This window comes from Chlorocebus sabaeus, chromosome 9, assembly GCF_047675955.1.
Source record: "Chlorocebus sabaeus isolate Y175 chromosome 9, mChlSab1.0.hap1, whole genome shotgun sequence".
NCBI classification, from domain to species: domain Eukaryota; kingdom Metazoa; phylum Chordata; class Mammalia; order Primates; family Cercopithecidae; genus Chlorocebus; species Chlorocebus sabaeus.
Window position 1 is genome coordinate 91913124 of NC_132912.1, and position 7383 is coordinate 91920506.

Consider the following 7383-nt stretch of genomic DNA (forward strand, 5'->3'; position numbering starts at 1 on the left):
GCTTTTATGATAGTATTGTTCATCTTACTTGTTGAAATACTCAGTTTATATTGTGAGATCCTCAAGGGAAGTGGCTGTTTTATTCATCTTTATTCTTCCAACATCTAGTACATGATGAGCTCTCTCATTATATAATAGAAGGGCTTCTGGGCCCAGCGCGGTGGCTCAGCCTGTAATCCCAGCACTTTGGGAGGCAGAGGCAGGCAGATCACTAGAGGCAGGGAGTTTGAGATGAGCCTGGCCAACACAGTGAAACTCCATCTCTACTAAAAACACAAAAATTAGTTGGGCATGGTGGCGGGTGCCTGTAGTCCCAGTTACCTGGGAGGCTGAGGCAGGAGAATCGCTTGAACTCAGGAGGCAGAGGTTGCAGTGAGCTGAGATTGCGCCACTGCACACAAGCCTGGGCAATAGAGAGAGACTCCATCTCAAAAAAACCGGGGGAGGAGGAAAGCTTCTGCTTAAGAACAAAGGAAGCTTCATAAGGCTGTTTGTTTCAAAGTTTAAAGTGACATACTAGTGAATGAGAAAACTGTCTGTTAGTGGTAGAAAGGGTTGATATGCTTTTGCTTGTATGTATACCTTGTGTGAATGTTTATAAATTTATAAATTTATAACTAGAGGAATTTGATTCACCTCAACTGACCAATGAATTGTGTTGAATTAAATTATTATTTGCAATTTCTCCCTTTAAATGTACTTACTGAAAGTAAACTTCTTAGAATAGAGAAGACTAGGAGGAGTGAAAATGAGGGTGAAGCTACGAAAAAATCAGGAGCAATTTAAGGACACATATTTGGGGCTGGGAGAAACGTCCTTCAGAGAACAAGAAATGGATTGGTCCAAGGGAGAATTCTTACATCCAGCCAGCCCACCGTGCAGTCAGGATCTCCCCACTAATATTTTTCACCTAATTTTTACCCCTACTTATTTCCTAATGGTTATCACTTATCTCCCATGCCTTTTCTGATTCAGTACCATAAACAACAAGAACATATGACCCAGGATCAGAAGCGGTACTTACCCCAACACACATCCATAATGAACATCTTAGCATTCTTTTCTACCAAAGCAGGAATCAGTTTATTAACTTAGTTCTCCAGCTACCAATACTCATCAAGAGGAGTTGATATATGCATTAAATCAATATGCCATTCCAGACAAATCCCTCAGAAATAATTCTGTGGAATGTGGTATACATAAATGATAAACCCACCCAGAAGGGTAACTCTGAACTAATGATAAACATAGGCACCAGGCCCAGAAGAAGTGCAAAAAGTAATTTTCAGAATGAAGAATCAAACTCCCATGGAGATGAGCACCATATTCCATAAAAAGCACAGACACCCTTGACTACAGCAGCTCCATAGCGCTTTGACTCACTGTTGTCCTTTGCCGCGTCAGCTGCTTTTTCCTCAAAGAGAAAGGAGTGAGGTGAGGCAGGAGGATTTACTGTCCTGCCTGCTCACCATGTAACTAAGCCATAGTCCTTGAAACTCAACCATTTATTCTCTCTCAAGGGCTCTTTCCCCAGTGTAGAACTTATATCCCTAAGCTGTACCAACAATCCCAGCATAGCTCCAGCTCTGTGATTACCGTCTCTCACTGTGTGCCCCTCAAGTTTCCCCGCAACACTGGTACTTGGCCTGTTACAGGCCTACACAATCTAAGTCAGTCTCTCTGTGCCTTCAGTAAGGCTAATCTGATTTAATTCATCCATGGTACTATACTTTTGCCATAGGGCCTCACTCTCCTCAGAGGTTACAGGAGTATTTTAGCAACAGTCTTCCAAATGAAAGGCCAGCAACTTTGTTGTCTGCTCAAAAGTGTGAGTCTTTGGGGACGGTTCAGTATAAGCAGGATTATCTCTGGATTGTGTAGAAGGTTCACTGAGTGAAGAGGAATAGTGGAACAAAGCATTTAAGAACTTTGGCTGTCCCATCTGATGGACTGCGTTCAAATCCTAGATAATGCCACTTATTAACTGTGCGGACTTCAGCAAGTCATCTGGTTTCTCCCAGTTTCCTTTTCTATAAGGTCAAAATGAAAAGTACAGCAAATGAAGTCCTGCATTATACTTGGCATACTGCCTGGCACATAGTAAGTACTCAATAAATATTAACTTGTCTCATTACTTTTATTATTACTTATGTCACATCTCATTTCACATCACAGAAATAGCAACATATCTGACAGTATAACCTATTCAGATGGATCCTTTTCAGGAAGTCTCCCCTTTAACATTTCTACGGGTTGCTAGAAGGCAGAGATCTTGCCATTTGGTTTGTCCTTTCTTTTCCCATGGAATATGCACTGTATAAGTTTTTAGTAGAGCCTACAAAAATTGTGGATGATGAATGTGAGCTTTTTCTATATTGTTGGTTGGCCCAGTGCTTTCTTTGAACTACTTGGGAAATCATACAGATACAAAGACTTGAAGATTTAAAATTTGCTTCTCGAAGTTTTACTTGATCTGCTCAGACAGCTATGGTGCCAGATAAATGACTTCAGACCAGGACGGTCTTTTTCTTTTATGACAGAGCTACCATCTTGACATCTGAATCTGAAATCCTACTAGCTTTTGCCTCTTTTTCTTCCCCTTTTGCTTTATTTTATTTTAGGAGTGACCTTTTTATTTGTAAAAGTATCCTTATAAAAGAAATAAATGTTCACTGTAAGAAAGCTAAAGCAATTAAAACATACAAAAGGTAAAAACAGACGTTCACTCTGCTCAACAATAATTCCACTTCTCCTGTATTTCCCCCTAGGCTTTTCTCTATGTATGTATATATATATGAAATCACATATAGAAGTGTTGGTATAACTAAGCAGTAATTTACTTTTTCAAGATAATGGAGTAAGATTCTAGATATTGTGGCAGACACTGCCAGTTGCCCACTCAATGTCTATTATCTTTTCTTAACTAACAGAAACTCCCATTTTGTTCAAAGCAGCCTTGTATCCAATTCAAAAACTACTTTTCCTAACCTTACTTACAGCTAGGGATCGTCTTGTGACACAGTTCTAGCTAATGAGATGGAAGAGGAAATCTGCTGAAGATTTCTAAAGTTTTGCTCTCCTGATGTAGGTGCCATCCCTGCCTCTTCATTTTTCCTTCTCCCTCCTATCTGAAAGGAAAATGAAAAACCAGAGATGGAAACTTGTGACCACTTAGTGATGACCAAAGCTTCCTGTTAAGGATCACAGAGAAGAAATATAGGAAGGAGCTGGGTCCCTGAAGAAATTTGTGGTGCTTTACACTGAGTTCTCCCTGGGTTTCTGCCCTTTGATTCCTTGTTATAGAAGCAAAGTACATCTTATTATGTATAGCAGGGCCACAGTTGGGTTACAGCTATGCAGAGACATTGATCCTTACAGCCCTCTGAGTTGAAATGTAAAAGAGAGGATGAGGGGGCCTGGGAAGAGAGGTCCTTGGTTGACTTCTTCAGTCCACAAATAGCCCTCCCCTCCCATACTTTATAAAAATAGAATTGTGTATGAGTATCATGATGTAAAAAAGAAATTAAACCTGCATGTGTAGATTTCTGTATTAGATTTGAATCAATCCTAATTGATACAGCTATTGGTCTTCATTTTCCTTTTTGTGCTACAGAGTGTCATAACTATCTATTCATTCATATATACAGCATCTTCTTTATATATCAATACAGTATTCTGTGCCATGGATCTACTATGGCATGGCATTCTCTACATGATAGTTGTTCATTTTCTTTTTTCTTTCATTCTCTCTCTCTCTTTTCTCCTCATTTCACCAATACTGCACTGAGTATTTCTATGAGTATTTGTGCACTTCTATAATTTTCCCTTCAGAAAAAATTTACAAAACTGGAATTGCTTGGTGAAGAATATGTATCATTTAAGTGTTTAACTTCTCACAGATACTGACATCATCAAATTGCCTTTCAAACTGATACCAGTATACATTTCCACCAATAGTAAACCTGCTTGTTTTCCCAACCCTAGCCATTATGAGTTGCAATCCATCTTTTTATTCATTATCAGTCATATTTTTTCTGTTTTGCCCTCTTTGGTCTGAAGGTTGAAAGCAGAGAAAAAAAATAAAGATTGAGATACCTAAAATCTTCATCCTGTCATATGACTGTAATATGAGAAAAACACTAGAGGAGTACTAACCATGAAGCTCTATCTCCTAAAGAGCTTATGTGGGCCAGGCGCGGTGGCTCAAGCCTGTAATCCCAGCACTTTGGGAGGCCGAGACGGGCGGATCACGAGGTCAGGAGATCGAGACCATCCCAACATGGGCTAGCATGGTGAAACCCCGTCTCCACTAAAAAATACAAAAAACTAGCCGGGCGAGGTGGCGGGCACCCGTAGTCCCAGCTACTCGGGAGGCTGAGGCAGGAGAATGGCATAAACCTGGGAGGCGGAGCTTGCAGTGAGCTGAGATCCGGCCACTGCACTCCAGCCTGGGCGACAGAGCGAAACTCCGTCTCAAAAAAAAAAAAGAGCTTATGTGGCACTGAAGTTTTCAGGGGAAACTTGGAAAAATACATTTTATATTTCTGGGGAAAATTACCAAATGTAGTTTATTGCCAACACCATTTGGTGTTCCAGAGAAATGGGCCTTTTCTTACAATGTTGTGGTTTATATCAATTGGTGTTAACATTTCATAGTAATTTAGCAATGAGAATTAAACATTTAGAAGTGCATCCGTCTCTATTTCAATATTTTTAGAAAGCTGTAATAGTGGTAAAATCAAATATTTATTTACAAGGGTGTTTGCTACAGCATTACTCGGAATAGAAAAAATAATCTAAAAATAAAATTTGAAACTACCAGTAAGTACTTTATTAAATAGTTTATTTGATACCCACACATTTGATGCCCATCGTATTATTTAGTAGTTTAAAGAGTCATGTTTAAATGATAATTTTTGAGCAAGAAAATATTTCTGAAAGATTGTTAAGAGACAAAGGAGGATACACAAGAATATATATATATATATAATATGATACCCTTTTAATGGTATATATGGAAGATATTTACACCAAAATATTCACCGTGAGTATATAAGATATGACATGGCTTAGATATGTGACTCTGCCCAAATCTCATGTCAAATTGTAATCCCCAACATTGGAGGTGGGGCCTGGTGGGAAGTGATTGGATCATGGGGGCAGTTTCTCATCAATGGTTTAGCTCCATCTCTCTTGGTGCTGTTCTCATGAGATAGTTTTCATGAAATCTGGTTGGTTAAGTGTGTATGTGGTGCTGCTGCACCTCTCTCTTGGTCCTGCCCTGGCTGTGTAAGATGGGCCTGCTTCCTGTTTGCCTTCCTCCATTATTGTAAGTTTCCTAAGGCCTCCCTAGAAGCCAAGCCGATGCCAGTATCATGCTTGTTGTACAGTCTGCAGAACTGTGAGTCAATACACCTATTTCCTTACAAATTACCCAGTCTCAGGTATTTCTTTATAGTAATGCAACACACTAATACAAGATGGTTGAGATCGTGAATGAAATTTTATTGACTTCCTCTCCTCTTTTTTAGTAGTTTAAAGTTTTATACTTTAAATAATTATTCGTTATGCAATGAGACAAAGGATATATTAACAAAATAGCAAAAAACTTAAAAATAGGAGTGATCGTCCTTTAAATTTCCTAGGGAAGATGGTGTGGCCTTTTTATTTGCACATCACACAGGTAACATGCCACAGTCATAATAATTTTTGAGGGAAGCACATCTCACACATGAGCCTAAAAACCCAGTCACACGTGTGAGATACAAAAGAATCAATGTGTTCTTTTGAGAAATATAAGTAAGTTTGAGAAAAAGCTGAAAGCCTAATAAATAAGTACTAAAGCCATGCTAATGAATAAAGAGATTCAACATGGTGAAAATGTCTACAAATTTAATGAAAATTCAATCAAATTTCAAACAAGTTTGTGTGTATGTGTATGTGTGTGTGAATGTGTACATGGAGAAATTAACAAGATGTCTCTATAATTTATATCAGAAATGCAAAAATCTAAGAATAACTAAGATAATATTACAAAGGAAAAACAAACCTTACTGGCTTATACACTACTAGATATTAAGAAATGTTGTAATTAAGCAGTTTCAGTGTGGTACTTGTGCAAGAATAGACACACAGACCAATGAAACAGATAGAGGGTCCAGAAACAGACCTACATATTCAAGGTCACTTGATTGTTGGAGTGCAGTGGGGGGACGGAAAGGATGCTTTCAATAAATGATGTTGGGTCAAGTGGATATACATATTGAACAAAAGAAATTTTCATTCCTAATTTTTGTTTTCACTGTAAATAGAAATTAATTTCAGATGGACAGATGGTAGACTGAAATACGATAGGTAAAACAATGAGGTTCCTAGGTTAAAACTTAGAAGAATGTCTTTATGACCGTGACGCAATCTAGAAGCACTAACCATAAAGAAAAAGAGATACATTGGATGACATTGTAATTAAGAATGAGAGTCCATCAAATCATATTTTTAAGGCAGTGATAAGACAAGCCACAGAATGAACAAAGATAGTGCAATACAGATACCATCAAAAATTTCATATACAGAATATATATTTTAAAACTCCCAAAAATGAATAGAAAAAAAATCAGATAACATAATAGATAAAGTAGGCAAAATAAATGAAAAGACACTTTACAAAAGAAGATATTCAAATGACCAACCAATATAGGAAAAGTGTTCAACTTGATAAGTTCAAATGCTGATTGAAACCAATATCATTTCACAATTACAAGAATGACTAAAATGAATAAGGCAAGCAATCCCAAGTGTTGGTGATTTTGTGGATCAAACAGAATTCTCCTAAATTCTTGGTGGGAATATAGGTTGATATAAATACTTTGGAATACTATTTGACTGTTTCTAGGAAAGCTGACCATGAGCATTCTTTATGACTCAGCAATTTCCTTTGTGAGCGTATGTTCAGAAGAAATACATACATATAATTACCATAAAACATGAAAAAAAAATGTGCATGGCAGAATTTTTTGTGCTAACATCAAACCAAAACTAACTCAAATGTCCATCAAGAATAGAATGAATGCCTAAATTGTGGAATTTTCTTACAACAACAGAAAAATAATGCTACATGTAACATATATAATTTTCACAAATATAATGTTGAACAAAAGAAGCCAGTATAAACTGTATTATTTCACTAGTATAAATAAAAAGCAGGAAAAAAGTAATCTGTGTGTTGTATATGAGCATAGTGGCTATCCTTGGAAGAGTAGTGCCTGGTAAGGGGCATAAAGGTACTGATAATGTTTTATGTATTGATTTACATGCTGTTTATCTAGTATGTTCACTTGTAAAATTTCACTAAGTTGAACACTTGAATGTGTGTTATACTTTAAT

General features: G+C 37.3%; 1 non-coding gene across 1 annotated transcript; it reads right to left on the reverse strand.

Annotated features, from left to right (window-relative positions):
• Positions 1 to 5673: 5673 nt before the first annotated feature.
• LOC119628235 (small nucleolar RNA U13) lies at positions 5674 to 5774 on the reverse strand. The gene has a single exon (XR_005244537.1). It is a non-coding gene; the product is annotated as a small nucleolar RNA U13 (small nucleolar RNA).
• Between the last annotated feature and the right edge of the window lie 1609 nt (positions 5775 to 7383).